At 48.8% G+C, this 17684-nt stretch overlaps 1 pseudogene; it reads right to left on the reverse strand.

Annotated features, from left to right (window-relative positions):
• Window positions 1-1084: 1084 nt before the first annotated feature.
• On the reverse strand, window positions 1085-5087 carry LOC116889629 (annotated as a pseudogene).
• Between the last annotated feature and the right edge of the window lie 12597 nt (window positions 5088-17684).

The raw sequence follows: 17684 nt of genomic DNA on the forward strand, positions 1-17684 counted from the left end.
AGTGTGAGTCTGAGTGAGTCAGTGAATCTGAGTATTTGTATGAGTGAGTTTGAGCGTGTTTGTCTGAGTATGAGTGTAAGTCTGAGTGTATCAATGTGTCTGAGTGTGAGTCTGATCGTGTCTGAGTCTGAGTCTGAGTGTATCAGTGTGTCTGAGTGAGTGAATCTGAGTGTGAGTGAGTGTGAGCATGAGTCTCAGTGAGTCTGAGTGTGAATCTGAGTGAGTCTGAGCGAGTGTGAGTATGAGTTTAAGTCTGAGTGTGAGTATAAGTCTGAGTGTGAGTGTGCACTGCGTGGAAGGTTCCAGAAGGTCACGCAGGGGGTCGGGGTCCAGAGAGCAATAGGGTTATAGGATCGCCCATACCATAGAAACAAGATAATTATCACTTTTCACTGCGGTTTACACACGTGACGCATTGCATCACGGGAACCTGGCATTTTTTTTTCCCGGAGCTGGGATCCGAACCCAGGGCCTTGCACTTGCTAGGCAAGTGCTCTACCACTGAGCTAAATCCCCAACCCCGGCGTTATTTTTTTAATTCATTTTCTTTCTGCTCAGCACACGCCACGCACACTCGGGTGGATTTTTTTTTGCACTTTGGGAATCTCTAGCGATCGATCGATGGGTCAGAGCCCAGTCGAACAGTCGACTACACCGATTTGTGACTGATTAAAGATGGCTGGCCCCCGTTGCGGCCGGGGAGTGAGGCGGCTCAGCAGTTAGATCGCTGGCCGCCCCTGATTGCTAACGACTTAAAAAGATGGCGCCCGGGTCCTGAAGCGAGGTGGGGGTGTGTGGGATGGGGGTGCGGCAGCTCAATAGTCAGAGCTCAATCGAACAATCGCGCCGATGGCGTCATGGCTGCGAGGCAGCTCAGTGGTCGGCGCCGCCAGCAGCGACGAATCAAAGATGGCATCCGCCGCCTGAAGCGAGGGGGACTGGGGAGGCAGCCAAGTGGTTAGCGCTCAATCAAACAATCGTGCAGATTTGTAATCGATTGAAGATGGGTAGGCGGCTCAGTGGGCGGCGTCGGATTCGGCGCCAGCGGCCTCCGCGAAGCGAGGCGGCGTGGCTGGGGCGTGGCTCAGTAGACCCAGGACGCGGGCACCCACTGCGGGTCGGCGCATGCGCGGTCGAAGGCCTCGTGCAGGCGCCCGAGCATCCGGTCTACCTTGTGCACCAGACAGAGGTCGAAGAGGTGGGCGTCTGAGTCCGTGCGGAGCTGGCGCAGGGCCTTGGTCTGCGGTGGGGTAGGGGGGTAAGGGGTGGTGAGCCGGTCAGAGCGCCGGTTGCTGTTATTTTACGATTTTTTAAAAGATGGCTCAGTGGTTAGAGCTCAATTTAATAATCGTACTGATTTATAAAAGGTCCCGAGTAATGTGCATTAAAAAGATGGATGATTTTTAAAAATTTTAATAAACAAATAGTTTTTAAATTTGTACAAATTAATTTTTAAAAATTTAAATTTTAAATGATGGATTTGGGAACATTTAAATAAATGAATATTTCCAAAAAACTAAATGGCTTTTAAAATTTTGAATAAATGAATGCTCACAAAGATTGAAATAAATTAAAGAGCGTTGGGTAGGGTTCCCCGGGGTCTAGAAGCCCCCGGGATGGCGACACAACCTGGTGACGTAGCTCAGGCTACCCCAGCGCCGCCTACGCGGCCTCCGCCCTCTGTGTGCGGATGAAGCCATCTTAGCCAGAGCAGCCGGTGCTACACTGAGCACTGAGCCACCCCACCCTGCCCATGACCCCATGACCCGGGTGTGAACCCTAAGCCCCTTCCCCCACCTCGGTGCTCTAATCTCAGTGGTGCGCTCAGCCTTCATGGTCTGGGGAGGCGGGGAGGGAGGGAGGCGCAGCTGTTCACTGTGACCCCTGACCCCCGAACCCTAACCCTAACATTGACTACTGACTCCTGACCACTAACCGTGACCCAGACCCCTGAACCCTTGACCCTTTCTCTTACCCTCTACCCCTAACCCCTAACCCCGACCCATGACCCCAACCCTGATCTATGACCCCCCCACCCTAACCATTACACTGACCCCTGACGTCTGACCCTGATTCTGTTTTTGATCACCCACTTCCCTTATCCCATGGCTGGAACCTGACCCGTGACCCTTGACCCTAACCCAGACCTCTGACCCCCTGACACTAACCCTGACCCTAACACTGACCCCTAACCCTAACCTCTGACTCTGACCCCCAAACCCCTGACCCTACTTTTGATCACCCACTTCCCTCATCCCATGGCTGGTATTCTGACCCCCGACTCCCCCACCCACCTGGGGCTCGATGTCCAGGATGGTGACCTTGCCGCACTTGTGGATGCGGCGCACGGCATCGAGCCTGGTCCTGAACACGTCGCTCCGGAAGCTGCCGAACTCCAGGAACTCATTGGCCACGATGCCCCGCGCCATCTCCTCCGCCCACACGAAGCGGTACTCAGCGCCGTCCCCCTCGCCCTTCCGCAGGGGCCGCGTGGTGTCTGCGGGGCAGGTGGGGGTAGGTGGGGTAGGGTGGGGGTGGAGTTCCGAGATTGGTGTGCCGCCCACCCAGCTTCCAGCCCCATTTTCTGTTTATGAAGTGGACAGTGCTACCCACTGAACTTCCCAGCCCTGTTCTTTGTTTTTAAGGTGGGAAGTACCGCCCACCCATCTCCCTGCCCTTTCTGTTTGTATGACATGGAAAGCGCCACCCACCCAGTTCCACAGCCCCATTTTGTGTCTATGGCGTGGACAGCGCCACCCACTGAGCTCTCCTGCCCTGTTTTCTGCGTCTCTGATGAGAGAAGCACTGCCCACCCACCTCTCCAGCCCCATTTTGTGTCTATGGCGTGGACAGCGCCACCCACTGAGATCCCCAGCCTTGTTTTCTGTGTGTGTGACGCGCAGTGCGCTGCCCACCCGGCTCCCCAGCACTCACGCTGCGCGGGATAGGCGAACCTCTCCGGATTCTGGGCGAGCAGTGCGTTCTTGATGAAGCTCTCCGGATTCTGGGCGAGCAGTGCGTTCTTGATGAAGCTCCGCCCGACCGCGCTGGCCCCTGAGTGAGGAGAGGGGGCTGGAGGTGGAGGTGAGGGTTTGGGTGGGGGAGGGGATGGGGTATCTGTCAGTGTTGCTCCGGGGAGCGGGGGAGCCCATGCAGGCATACTCAGACGCGCACCCGCACTCAGAGGACAGAACACTGGTCAGTTAGATCAGTGGTCGATGCCCCTCCCAAGGAAGGCCCATTACCCATTACCCAGGACGGGAAACAGAGACCCGGGCCGGGGCGAATGGGGGCGAAGGGAGGCGGGGCACGGGTACCGATGAGCACCAGCATCTTCCTCTTGAACGCAGGGAGCCCCGCGACCTCCTGGTAGGAGACGATGTCTAGGCGATGGAAGACTTGGGGGGGGTACTGGGCAGGGGAGGGGGAGAATGGAAAGCACGTTAGGCCGGGTGGTGCAGTGGGCCGTGCAGTGCGGTTGGGCATTGTGAGGTGGGGCAGTTCAGTGGTTTGCGCGCGCACATTGCTAGGCTTCCTGACCATGCACTGGTGTGGAAAGCTTACTTCGTTACCTGAGGGTTTGGGGTTGGGGTTGCGGGCAGACCACTAGGCTCCTCCGCACAGAAGTCACACTCACTCGCGCTGTGCTTGGCCAGGTACTTGTCCTTGCACCACTTCTTCTTACTCAAGGGGCTGCAACTGGGGGCCTCGGCCTGGGCCGCCTGGGCCGCACTCGCCGCCCTCCTATGGATGGGGGGAAGACAGACGGCGGGGGCTCACCCAGGGCTCCGTGTGAAGTGAGTGAGTGAGAGTGGAAGAGTGAGTGTGAGTACAAGTGTGAGTGCGAGTTTAACTATGAGTGTGAGTATGAGTGTGTGTGGTATGCAAGTGTGTGAGCGTGTGAGTCTGAGTGTCTGAGTGTGTCAGTGAGAGGCTGAGTGTAAGTCTGAGAGTTAGTGCGAGTGAGAGTGTGCAAGTGAGCGCGAGCGTGCAGGGCAGTGAGTATGAGTGAGTTTGAGTGTCTGTGTGAGTCTGAGTGTGAGTGTGAGTGAGTGAGCGTGTGTGTGAGGAGTGAGAGTGTGCGAGTGAGTGTAAGCATGAGTGACTAGCTGAGTATCTGAGCGTGAGAGTGTGTGGTATGCAAGTGTGTAAGGAGTGTCTGTGAATGTGAGTCTGAGTATCTGAGTGTCTTAAGTGTGCGAGTGAGCATGAGTGTCTGTGACTCTGAGTGTGAGCATGTGTCCCTGTGAGTGTGAATCTGAGAATGAGTATCAGAGTGTCTGAGTGTAATTGTGAGAGTGAACATGTGTGGTGTGCAAGTGTCTGAGTTCGAGTGTGAGACTCAGTGACTATGAGTGTGACTATGAGCGTGAGTGAGCGTGAATGTGTAGGTGAGTGTGAGTGGGACTATCTGAGTGTGCGAGTGTGAGTGCGGGGCAGGGCCGCTCACCATTCCTGCAGCTCGGGCGAGGGGAGGAGCCCCGCCGATCCCCGGGCTTGGCCTTGCATGCGTCCCTGCCACCAGTTGCCGTGTCCTTGTTGATGACCTGGATGACGTTGTCCTTGGCGAACGTTAGCTCTGCGTCCTTGCAGGGAATGAGGTCGCCCTTCTAGGGGGTCGTAGTCGAACTGCGCCCGCGCGAACATCTGGGAAACATGGCGGACAAGGGGGGGACACACCAATCACGTCCTGCTATCAATCAAACTCCTGTCCGGCTGTCAATCAAACTCTGTCAATCACACTCCTGTACCGCTGTCAAATTCGATGTGAAACTTACATCCTGCTGTCAATCAAACTCGCTGTCAGTCAAACTCACATCCTGCTGTCAATCAAACTCGCGGTCAAACACATCCCATGTCAATCAAACTTCTGTCAATCACACTCGCATCCCACTGTCAATCAAACTCACACCCACGCCCAACACAGGCGCACAGAAAAGCCACGCCCCCATCCGTACCTGCGGCTTGGGAAGGCACCTCTGCTGGCGGGGAATCACCTTCAGCAAGATCGTCCATGGGAGAGATGGTCCACTGCCCCCGCATGCTGACCACTGAGCAACCTCCTCCCCCGGCTCCCCACTCCCCATCCTGACCGCGTGGTTGCTGGGAACTGGACTCCGGACTCCTGACCTCTGAGCCATCCACCCCACCCCACCCTCAGCCCCGTTTTCCTTTTATCCGTGTCAGTTTGACTAAGGTGGCCCAGTGGTCAGAGCGCCAACCGCCCTCCCTCCCGCAGGCCCGGACTGAGGATGCTGTGTACGGGGTGGAGGGGCGTTAGGTCAGTGGTTAGAACCCCAGCCAGCCGACTTCCCTCCTGCAGGCCCCAGTCTGCCCTGTCCCGGGGGAGATGATGGGAGAGGGTGTGGCTCAGTGGTCGGGGCAGCACCGAGTATGGGGCAGTGGCTCAGTGGTGAGAGCACGTCCCGCAGACCCTGTGCCTGCCCTATACTGGGGAGATGGGAGAGGGGGAGGCTCAGCGCGCTCCGGACCCAACACTCACCAGGATTTCGTCTCTGATGTGCAGCGAGCCTGGCAGGAGGGAGAGGACGGGGAGTCCGTGAGTGAGCGAGCGCAGGTTCTGCGGGAGAGGGTGACCAGTGGCCCAGCGGTCAGCGTGGTGACCCCTACCACACACATACCTGCTCGTGGTAAACGAGCCTGGGTGGCAGGGAGGCAGCTCAGTGGTTAGCATGCGGTGTGTACAGGGGCGGGAGGAGGCTCCTGAGTTTGACCTTGGTGGGGGTATGGGGGGGAAGCGGGGGCAGAAATCTCTGTGGGTGTGGGGCGCAGCCTCGGGAGGCTTTTGTGTGTGTTTTGATGTTTTAATCCTATAGATTCTAATGAAAGGTAGAAGTTTTAAGGTTGCTTCACACACACACCCCCCAGCCAGACAAAGGTTCAGAGTAGAAGAATAAAACCAGTTAGGACCTGGAATTGTATGTTCCAGAAAGCTTCTCCTAGGACCATAGAATGGGTAATTACAACAGCCCGTTTGGCAACTCTCTCCCAGGAACTAGGTGACCATAAAGTTAGATTAAAATCTTAGAGAACAACCTTGAGAAGCAGGAAGCTCCTCCTTGTGATTTTTTTCACTGGTATTCTTGACATTTTCCAATGACACCATCCCTACCCCCTTGGGTTGTGGCTTCTTCCTTTAAATTCCCCTTTTCTCAGCTACTGGTGGTTGAACTCCACTGCCCCTGCATGAGGTCTTTGTTTTGTGTTACTTGTGACTTTGACAATGGGAAGATTCTAGTTGGGAAGGAGGAGTGATGTGGAATCTGCTCCCCTTCATCTGTCTTTGATGAGCTCATGGAAGCTCCCATCTGAATCAGTTCAGTTTTGTGGCAATCTTGCAGCGGCTGCTTGTTTTTTGTTTTGTGCGCACTTCTGTTTTTTAACTGTTAATCTTTTGATTGTCTTTCTGTGTGACTGAATGCTTTTGTCCTCTTCGGTGGACCTCTATTTTCTGAACTCTCTTCTTGTTTTCTCACCATCCCACTTGAGATGCTTGTTAGTAGCTGTTACAGGAAATACAGAATCCTACTAGCGGCCAGAAAAAAATGTTCCAGACACAGATGGAAGGCCCTCACTTCTGCCTGTTGACTTCAATACGCCTGAAGGTAGGGAGTGCCAGGTCTACTGTCAGACTCCAATGATGTGGGACTGTGAGTGGCTGAAAAAACACCCCACCAATTTGGCTAAAGTAAAAAAAAAAAAATATTAAAAAAAAGTTGCAGAAACTTAAAGGGTTAAGCAAAGTCATTGAGAAAATTAATGTACAGAGAGACTGAGAAGCAGAAAGCTAGGGAAAAAGAGAGACAGAAAGAAGAAAAAGCTAAAGAACTAAAGAGAGATATAAGACAGAAAAAAAACATTGGCCACAGTAGTTAGAGTCTAGGAAGACAGTACCTGGCAACAGAAGAGAATTCCTGCCTAAAGATCAGAGTGCCTATTGTAAGAAAAAGGACACTGGGTCAGGCAGGGACTGCCCTAGGATAGAGGGGAAGCCCAATTAGTCTTTTATGGATACAGGGACCCAACACTCTGTGCTCCTATGCCCCAGTGAGCCAGTGTCCATCAAAGACCTTAGGTACAGGGGACTACCTGAAACAAACAATAATTATGGACTACCTGAAGAACAGTGGACCTTGGCGTGGGCCAGGTAACCCACTAGTTCATGGTCATCCCTGACTGCCCCTGTACCTTGCTCATGAGAAATTTGCTCTCCAAAATGGCTTGCATGGGCTGACATGGCTGGGTAAGGCCATGTGTATACGTATCTGTGTTTAACTTTGGTCTGTCCTGACCGAGATCTGGGAAATCGCTGCTCTTGTTAATATTTCATATGTTCTCACTGGTGTTTATTTACATGCTTTTCTCAGTTCAAACAACTGTCCTTGGGTCATTGCTTTCTTTGTCACATCCGTGTACAAAAGTACCTTCATGTATACAAGTACACAGAAACTAAAGTAAGGGTGGGTACACTATTACAGCATAGTCAATCACATTCTTTCAGGTCCTAGGTTGTCAGGTCCAACAAGAAAAATAGCAGGACACAACGGTGACAGGGTCCATCCAATAGGGTCCTAGGTTGTCAGGTCCAACAAGAAAAATAGCAGGACACAACGGTGACAGGGTCCATCCAAGGGGTCACAATAAAACTCAACAGATGGCAAAGATCCAGGACAAAAGTCAGGAGGTAATAACTGTACAACTTTGTAGGGAACATTAAGAGACAGTCCAAAATAACTTTTTGTTTAGTAACCTAAAATGCCATTGTACAACTGGCTGGAGGATGTACCAGAGTTTTGTATGAGCAGTTTGCTACATCAGGACTCCCAGATAAAGAAAGACCACCTGAAGCGGTTTTAAAAAAAAACCCATGGAATTCGCATCTAATCGGCAATTTACAAGACAAATAGAACCCCATTCTGAGTTATGTTTACAAAATTGTCTAGCTAAGTTTCCAAAGGCACCACTTCAGTACACAGAATCATCGCCCTAAACTATGAGTTTGATGGCAGAGAACTTGGCAGCCCCCTTTAGTCATGGATCATTTGTGGTTATGTGTGGACCATGAAATTAGCTCCTGTTAAAATGAAGACTTGAAAGGCATAGCAGAGGGCATGGTCAATTGAACTAGCACGCAGGTCCCATACCAGTCCAGTGATAGGCTTACTTTCCAGGTTCCACTGTTTATAGCATCCTCACATGTCAGTGTAGGAGACAGTGAGGCCAGAGTAGTTGATTTTTCACTCTCTGTTCTTTGGGAAATAAAGGAAGCTTGTGAGACTGGAAGATCCTCCATGAGGCAGGAGCTGGTCAGGTCTACAACAGTCAGAGCTGGTCAGGCCTGAACAGACAAAGACAGCACCATCGGCCTTTTGACATCCTATTTTCCTATGCATATTTCTCCTGCAACAAAGCTAGCCTGGGACTTACTCTTGTCTTCCATACAATGGACCTACTTAGGCCTACGGAAATCCTGCTATGCAAGTGTATTATAAATGAATCCTATTTTTCCCAAGCATTTATTTTTTCATAAAAATAGTTCTGTTTTTGCTTCTAGTATTCCAATTTTGAATATTATTTTACATTAAAGAGAGTAAGTTTACTTGTTTCGAGATACTTGATTCGGGCTTAACTTTGACAACATATACAGATGAGAGATGTAGTTTGTCCCTCCTGCCAAGCTTGTCTCTGTAAAAGAAATAGATCTGCATTAGCTTGACTATAATCACAGTTCTGAGTACATGAAAGAACTTGATCGTTTATAAGGAGACTGACCATGAATTTGTATGGCTTAAATGTCTTTAAGAGCTTACAATAACTAATGCTCAGGACACTAGATCTTTATAATTTTATCTTTATTGAGTCTTAGAAATTATCATTTTGAATTGAAGCTCTTTTACAATCAAAATAAACTTTAGACTATAGATTACAGTATAGGGAGAGAGTAGGAACCCCATTTCTTTCTATGAATCCTTCTACAAACTACCAAGGCTTTTTATGTGACTCAGGGACTCTAAATAGATAAAGCTTAACAAAGTTAACAAAGATATAAGGGATTAGACATACATCTTTCAGTCATATTTTGTTAACATGTGTTGACTATGATAATTATGGGAATGTATACATGGCATGTTGTACAAGAGAAGATTACCTTATATGGATATTTAAGTGTTGAGTTTTTGTTGTAGGTGCTAGGTTAACAAGAACTAAGAAGGTGGAGGCAGTAGACAGAGTGGGAGACACCCATAATTAATTTTATGCATTTGAAAATACTCTTCTTTGTGTGTGTGTGTGTGTGTGTGTGTGTGTGTGTGTGTGTGAGATTTATGTGATTTTAATGTGTATACGACATTGAATACAACATCTTAACTACCATGAGATATAAAATAGTAGGCAGAGACATCATTTGTTATAAGAAAATTTCAAGGGGGAAATGTTAAAATATTTGAGGCCTTCTTCAGTATATCTTTTTTGAAGGGATCCTCCCTATTTCCAGTTTTTAGCCTGTATACCCAGAAAACCTTGCAGTCTCCTATAACTAGAGCCTAGTCTCATACAACCAGGTGGGAGGATTGACAAGATACACAGTTGAAAGCCCAGTGACCTTGCCTGTCTCCTCCCTTTGGAAGGAATAAGAACAGTGAACAAGTCCAGCTGTGTTTTAGGCAGTCTCACTGAAGTTCTGAAGACAAAATTTATCAAGACATTTTGCCACATCTCCTTATTAAGAGAAGACTGAATCCCTTTTCACACAGAGTGTAATGAAGCAAATTAATATTAACTGTGTACAACCTGCAAAACCTTTAGGCTTGCAAGCACCCAGGCAAACCTTGTAGAAGGCATAACCCAGTCTTTATGACTTATTTAGCATGTAGTCTTTTAGTTTTGTTCAGCTTGTATCAGAGTCATCATTACATTTATGTTCACACCATCTAAAAGAATTTAGCTGTGGGAACCCAGTTAAAACTATGGTGCTGGAGCAATAATTGAGAGACTCTGAGCTGAAGCCCCCTTTATTCTTTATATGTATGAGCATGCTTAGACACAAGATACAATATAGTTTTCCTTTTCGCTGGTATTAAGAATATAATGTCATGCGCACACACATTGTTTGGTTGTTTTGCAAGGAGAGACAAGAGAGCATATGTAGAGGACCTGGGTTAAGGAGGAGAAAAGAAAGACAAACAAAAAGGGAGGATCTGGGAGAAGAACTTCCTAAGTTTCTACTTCCCTCTACCTACCTTCCATAATAAAACAACCTTATCTCCTGTTGTTTATATTTTCTTCCTTAAATGAATGAAGTGACAGTCTATTTTTTCTTTGTAGGTTAGACATTATACATAATTTACCTATTCAATTATGCAGATTTAGCTCAATTATCAGATATAATTTCAACACGTCAAAAAGGAGAACTATTAAAAAATAGAACATTAGGGGAAATCAGTTCATGCTGACAAACAAGATAGTCACTCTAGGGATGAGAGGTTTTCTTTTTATATATAAATACTTTTTTATTGGATTATATTATTTACACTCTAAATGTTATCCCCTTTCCCAGTTATTTCTCCAGAAACTCGCTATCCCATCCTCCCTCGGGGCTTCTATGAGGGTGGTCCTTCACCCACACACCCTCCGTCCCCACCTCTGACACCCAACATTGACCCTACACTGGGACATCAAACTTTGATGGAAACAAGGGCCTCTCTTACTGTTGATGCCAACAAAGCCATCCTCTGCTACATATGCAACTGGAGCCATCCCTATGTACTCCTGGGATCTTGGTTTAGTCCCTGGAGCCCTCGGGGCTATTGGTTGATACTGTTGTTGTTGTTATGGGGTTGTAAACCCCTTCAGCTCCTTCAGTCCTTTCTCTATCTCCTCCATTGGGGATCCCATTCTCAGTTCAATGGTTGGCTGAGAGCATCTGCCTCTGTATTTGTCAAGCTCTGGCAGAGCCTCTTAGGAGACAGCTCCTTAGAAGGCTCCTGTCAGCTGAGAGGTGTTCTTAGAGTCCCTTCAACCAAAGGCCTAGGACCAAGCAGAAATCATCTAGTCAGCTTCCTACAGAGTCAGGGCCATGTCAATTTCCTGACTCCAGTGGCCTGCAAGAATGTCTAACATGACCTCCTTCATATTCTGTCACAGACACAGAATTTATGAATCTATGTGTCACTCAGAATTTATGAGGATCTCAAAAAGATGTGGCAATGACACAGGAAATGGATACCTTCTTCATATACCTTCCTGGTCAGCCCCTAGTCTCCTATATCCTTGGCGTCAGCAGGAATGTATGGTTTCCTGGGACTGTGGTGGTCCTCTTGCCTAATTCCTGCCTGTGACGATTGTAACCAAATGGCTAGCATACTTGTCTGATCCGTTGCTAGCTTGGCACTGGTGGGCAGCCTCGACACCTACATGAATGTTCTATAAGCATTGCAATACCTAAAAGCACCTTAGAGTCATTCTGGCAGGGCACCCTGTATCTTACAGTTCTGAGTGTGTACCTACAAATATGGGATAGAAGGTGACATTGGGACTACAAGCAGGACACGTGAATGTGGAGTAGTTATTGATGATAAAGGGATTTAAAGTATTTGATGGATATACAGCCTACATAGGTGACTATTGGGGTGTGTGTGTCTGTGTGTGTCTGTGGTTGTTGTAAAAATGTAAAAAATAAAAAAAGTATGGTGGTCATTTATCCCCACTTTAGGTCTATTCCACAGTGTCCCAAGGTATCTGCTGGATATCTTAACTCTCAGTCAGCAAAGCCACTCACTTGCTCTGCTCCAACCCATATCACACTACTGATGGCCTCTCTCTGAGCCATCAGCCATCTTTCCTCCTATTTAGTTCCCAAGGCAGGTTTCCATGCCAGAAACACACATCCCAACTCTGTGGTGGCCAGACAGCCAGCACACACTTTCTTACCTTAAATCACTATGAAAGAACACACAACACAATAACCTTTGGCCCAATTAATAAGATACAATCGCCCACCTAAACATAAAAAGCCCAACACACATCCATCCCTTAAAAACATTCATAACAACCTGTAAAGGTACAGCATGGAATCTTAACATCTCCTGCCATATTGTTCTGTCACAGCTTCTGTCCCTCCCCGTCAGTCTCTTCTTTTCCTTCCAATCTCCTCCTTCCTTCAAACTTTTCTCCTGCCTGTCCTTCCTTCTCATCCAAACCCAGGCCTCCTTCTATCTTGTACCTGCCTCACCTGTGACATCATCCCAAATGTGTGTTTTTCTCTCTCCCTCTCTCTCTCTCTGTCTCTCTCCATCTCCCTGTCTCTCTCTGTCTCTGTCTCTCTCTCTTCCTGTTTTTCTTTGTATGTGTTTGTGTGTGTTTGTTTCTCTCTCTCTCTGTCTCTCTCCCCGTTTTTCTTTGTGTGTTTCTCTCTCTCTCAGTCTGTCTCTGTCTGTCTGTCTCTTTCTGTCTCTCTATATATCTATATCTATGTCTGTCTATCTATCTATCTATCCATCTAGCCATCTATCTATTGATCACTCTCTCTACCTCTTTTTCTTGTGTGTGTGTGTGTATCTGTGTTAGCACATATGTGAATAATGTTGACTTTCTTCTATATACCTATATGCCCTTTGAGTGTAAAGAACAATGAGAGATATGCTCATCAACAGGTAGATATTTATTGGAGAGTGGCATCTGACACCAGCAGTGCTGTTCCTGAGGTGTTAGGAGACATTCAGAGGGTGCTTCTCAGTACATTCTGAGATGAGCTATAGCTGATGTCCATACCAAGAAGGCAGTTGGGCAGGAAAAGGAGAGGTGCCTCTAATGTCAGGACAGAGAGGGTTCCAGGCCAGAATAATCAAGGGTTTGGAAGAGAGGCTAGTACGTATATTTGCTATTTGCTGTGTGAGGATTTCCGTGGAATGCTGGATCTTTTCCCTTGCCTGGCCTTAGCCACTGCAACTTCAGGAATGTCAATGCAGGATAGAGTGTCTCAAACACTTGAGGTCCTTTGGCTGTTGTATTGGCTTCCCCAGGCCTTGTTTGTCCTCTCTGTTCTGAAGAATTGAAACACTTTTGGTCCTTGAGGGACATTCTATGTCTGACCTGTCACTGACCCCATGGACGCACAGGTCAACAAGACAGGGTCAGAGAGGGCCATTCTACTCAGGTTACAAGCTAGACTGTGGATGATGATAGGACCCCCAGTGCTCTTGCCCTGTGTGATGGGTTTGACACAGGCAGTAGATAACTACACATTTGACTTGGTAAACTTGGGGGGAAATAGACAGGGCCCTCTCTAACCCCTGACAAAGAAACATCATTGAAAAGCACCTGGAGAAGGCTGGAAGAACAAAAGTACCCAAGGACCTGGTTCTCTAAGCCATTATCATATTGTTTTGGTGTAGTCCTGTGAGGAGAATCATAACGGCAGAGGCTATCCATGGAATAAATAGCAGGCAAAAAGAATCCATGGCCAAGTGCAGCCTGTACACATTACCTTAGGTCTCTGGTAGGAGAGTTAGAAGGCAGTCTCAGGTAGGGAGTCCTCTGATGCCCTCGATGGGAGAAAAGGGCCTCTGGATGCTATGATCTGGATGGCTGGCAGTGTGTGCTTGGAGAAATGAGACAGGACTGGGACTGCCATGCCATTCAGTGACGCTACTTCCCTCAGCAACTAGTAGTCATGAGGTGTTATCCACGTGAGGAAATAGGGGTAGAGAAGGGCTGTACTTGAGGATACAAAGTGGCAAGATGCCAAAACATGCCTTTGCCAGTGGATGGAGAGCCAAAGCCAAGGGCAGTGGCTTTGCAGAATGGAGGGGGGGTCCTCTCTGGAGCTGAGTGAGGAAGTCAGAGAGAAAGGTATTTCCTCCTCCTAATAGGTTACATGCACTCTCTTAGGAAGACAGCACACAGATCATCAGTGCCTCCATCAAGAGCAACCAGGCAATAACAGGCTACCAGACAAGGCATTTGGGGCACTTTAACTCCTGCTTCAGAGTCCTGGAGGACTCAGTAATTGCTCCTGCCTCATGTGGGAAATCACAGACTGTTGGCCTTGACAGAATTCCCTGTGCCACCCTCAGTGCAGTTCTCAATGTTGGGGTGTGACCTCACTAGACACACTGACTCAGACACAGGATTCAAAGTAAAGTCTGGGTTTCTGAGAGTAACCCAGTGAGCCCATCCCACGGTGTTAGGGAAAGCTGCAGCTTCATTGTCAGCACGGTTATGGAACACCCCAACTTCCATCCCATCAGTGCCCTCAAACTGACTTTCTCCACAAGTATCAGCTTTTCCTGTTATTGTGTCCACAACACAGGAAAACTGCTGGGCCTCACGTGGGTGTCTGGTGCCCCTCCACCTTGCCTTGTATTGACACAGCAGCTTCAGAGCAGAGATTGATGAGTCAAGTCTGAGGATCATGGGGGCTTCTCCAGATCTTCCCTTGCTGATTCTCAAGAAGATGTGGCCCCTTCCTACTGTCCTTCTTCAAGGCCTGGCCAAGACCTATCCGGCATGAATATACACAGAATATGAAATGCCAGCACACAGTTGAGGAAGGCTGGCTGGGCATTACTCACATTGCTTCCTTTACTCTTACTTGAATTGAGCTGGCATTCAGACTCTCTGCCTGAAAGGACTTTGCCTCAGCATTTCCTAACACCCGACAGTACCTTCCTGCCCAAGAGCTGAGAAACCTTTCTGTGCCTTCTGGGGCCAAGCAGACATATGTGGTAGGTTGGTCCTTCTTGGGCCAGGCACACATATGTGGTAGGTCCTTCTTGGGCCAAGCAGACATATGTGGTAGGTCCTTCTTGGGCCAAGCAGACATATGTGGTAGGTCCTTCTTGGGCCAAGCAGACATATGTGGTAGGTCCTTCTTGGGCCAGGCAGACATATGTGGTAGGTCCTTCTTGGGCCAGGCAGACATATGTGGTAGGTAGGTCCTTCTTGGGCCAAGCACACATATGTGGTAGGTCCTTCTTGGGCCAGGCAGACATATGTGGTTGGTCCTTCTTGGGCAAGCACACATATGTGGTAGGTCCTTCTTGGGCCAAGCAGACATATGTGGTAGGTAGGTCCTTCTTGGGCCAAGCAGACATATGTGGTAGGTTGGTCCTTCTTGGGCCAAGCACACATATGTGGTAGGTCCTTCTTGGGCCAAGCAGACATATGTGGTAGGTCCTTCTTGGGCCAAGCACACATATGTGGTAGGTCCTCGAAGCAAACTGGGAGAGACATAGGCTTGGCTGTGGATGTTGAGAAATACCCGTCCTATTGCCTCACAGGAGGGACCTATAGCAAATGGCTTTTCCCTGACCTGGAGGTCTGCATCTTCTGCTCCCCACATTACTCTACCTACCTACATTGGCTCCTCTGGTAGGCCATCTACCGTCCACTGAACTAAGAGATGGTTTGTCTGGCACTCTGTGAAGTGTCTCTGCCTGTGCTAAGAGTCCCCCCTACCATCCCTTGTACACACTGTTTATCTTCTGGACAATGTGGTCAAATCCAGATAGGTCAGCAGCTCTGTGAACTCTCATATACCAGGCAGCTCAGCCAGGATTGCATGTGTTCTCCCTCCAGCCTTCTCTGTCTGAGAGAAGTACTTCTGGAGATCCAGACAGATGTCTTCTGCAGTGACCTGAGGCAAATGTCTCTAGCTTCTGGAGGGGGTCCCTTACACTGGTAAGGAATTTCGAGGTCACAGAAACTTATTTTGGGAGTAGTGTGGCCAGCAATACTCCAGCATGACCAGCCTCTTACCTCCTGCTCAGTTGTGAGCACACATGCACTCCTGGAAATGTCAGGCTCCAAGTTTCCTACCAGTAGCTGGATGAAACAGGGCCAAGGCTAGTAAACAGCTACAGAGTGCTGGACCAGGACTCATCATATCATCGGAGATGTGATAAAGAGAGTGTATGAGGTCTGGGTACAACACTCTCTCTCCTTCCTTCTGAAGAAGTACCAACATGGATGGCCTGTGTCTGTCTGTTCATGGACAGGCCTATTACCAGAGAGGCTGAGCCTGTGACTCCTTAACTATCATCACTCTCTTGCAGAAGGAAGGGTTGATGCCAAGAGAAAGGTGAACCTGCTCAGCTTCCTGGCCCTGTTTACCTCCCCCACCTGTCAGAGCACGGCACAATTAAGAGGAAACTGTGTCTACCAGAGCCAACACAGAGGGGCCTGCTTGAAGGGAGGCAACACTACCCCTTCCTCCACAGGAGCTCAAAGAGCACTTTTCATTAACACTCCCCACTGCTGTGTTCAGACACCATTCCCTGGGAAGCAATGAATGGTCTTTCAACCTGTACCTCAGCAAGTCTTCATCTTTCTCACTGAGCATAAAAAGATATTGGCGTGGTTCCTCATCTACTTTTTGTCATGGAGTCCTGCTGACTGTAAAACGGTGACCCTGCAACCAGAAGAAAGCAGTATCAGCCCCCCCCCCCAACGCTGTCAGAGTCCCTAGAAGCATGTATGGCACTCCCTCTTCCTCAAGAACTCTCTTCTGTTGCCTGACAGGAACTCAGGACCACTTCGTCTAGACACAGGAGGGTATCTTGTGACTTGGTGGTTGCCCCTTGACATCTACCCATGTCTAAAGCTAGATGGCCCGTGGTCAGAGAGCAAAACTGTCACTCGTGTAAAAAGTACAACAGGGTCCTGTGGACACTTGTGTCTTTGGGACACTCCAACTTCAGTATTAACAGGGAATCCCACTCACTGAACACATCTAGGCTTTCTCTGTCTAATGTGAGGACCAGGTCAGAACACCATCTGGGAGATAGTGAGAGATTGTGTTGATGGGAAGTGCTTACCCGAGAGTAGCTACTCAAGTTGAAGTCAATGACCTCCATTCCACACCTACATGGATGGCATCAATATGAAACTCTTCTACCTCAATCTCCCAAGAGTCCTATAGTCCCCACGGGGCAGGGACTGTTATTCTGAGAAGTAGCTGCATATGCTGTGGGAATGTAAAGCATGAAAACATACCTGACAGACAGACAGAGACACAAAAATGCACAGAAAGGCATTGCTTCAGGCATTTCTATCACATCCAAGGCCAGACAAGGATGCAGTAAAACTGCTGTTCATGTCAAGTTGCCTGGTCTCACTCCCTCCACAGCATAGAGCAACCATATACAGTGACCTTCTATTTTCACTGATGCCCTACCAATCTTCTTCCATATTTGCTCACCCCCGAAGTGTGATCATCACTAAAGATATTGCGTGACTCAGAAGCCTTGGATGCCCTCAATCACAGCCTGCCTGCTTTCCAGGTGGGACCTGTTCTGAGCTACATTATCTCTTGAGGCTCTCCTGGATCCTGTTGGCTTGGGCATTGACTGAACCTATTAGGGACTGCAGCAGCTCCAGTTCCTGCTTGGGCATTGACTGAACCTATTAGGGACTGCAGCAGATCTAGTTCCTCCACAGGGGAATGGTGTTTTGCTGGACCATTCCCTGCCCATTCCCACAGACCTTCCTGAACTTTGTCTCTGGCCTCATCCCCGTCTGTTCTTCCTGCACTGGGGTGTCCACCTCTGCCAGCTCTGGACTTCCAGCAGCAGCAGTAAGGCCACTTTCCTAGGGCTGCTTCAAATCGCCCAAGTGTTGCCACCTGTTGCTGATGTGCCTCCAAGCCAACGGCTTCAGCTTCAAGC

This window comes from Rattus rattus, chromosome Y (genome assembly GCF_011064425.1).
Source record: "Rattus rattus isolate New Zealand chromosome Y, Rrattus_CSIRO_v1, whole genome shotgun sequence".
Taxonomy (NCBI): domain Eukaryota; kingdom Metazoa; phylum Chordata; class Mammalia; order Rodentia; family Muridae; genus Rattus; species Rattus rattus.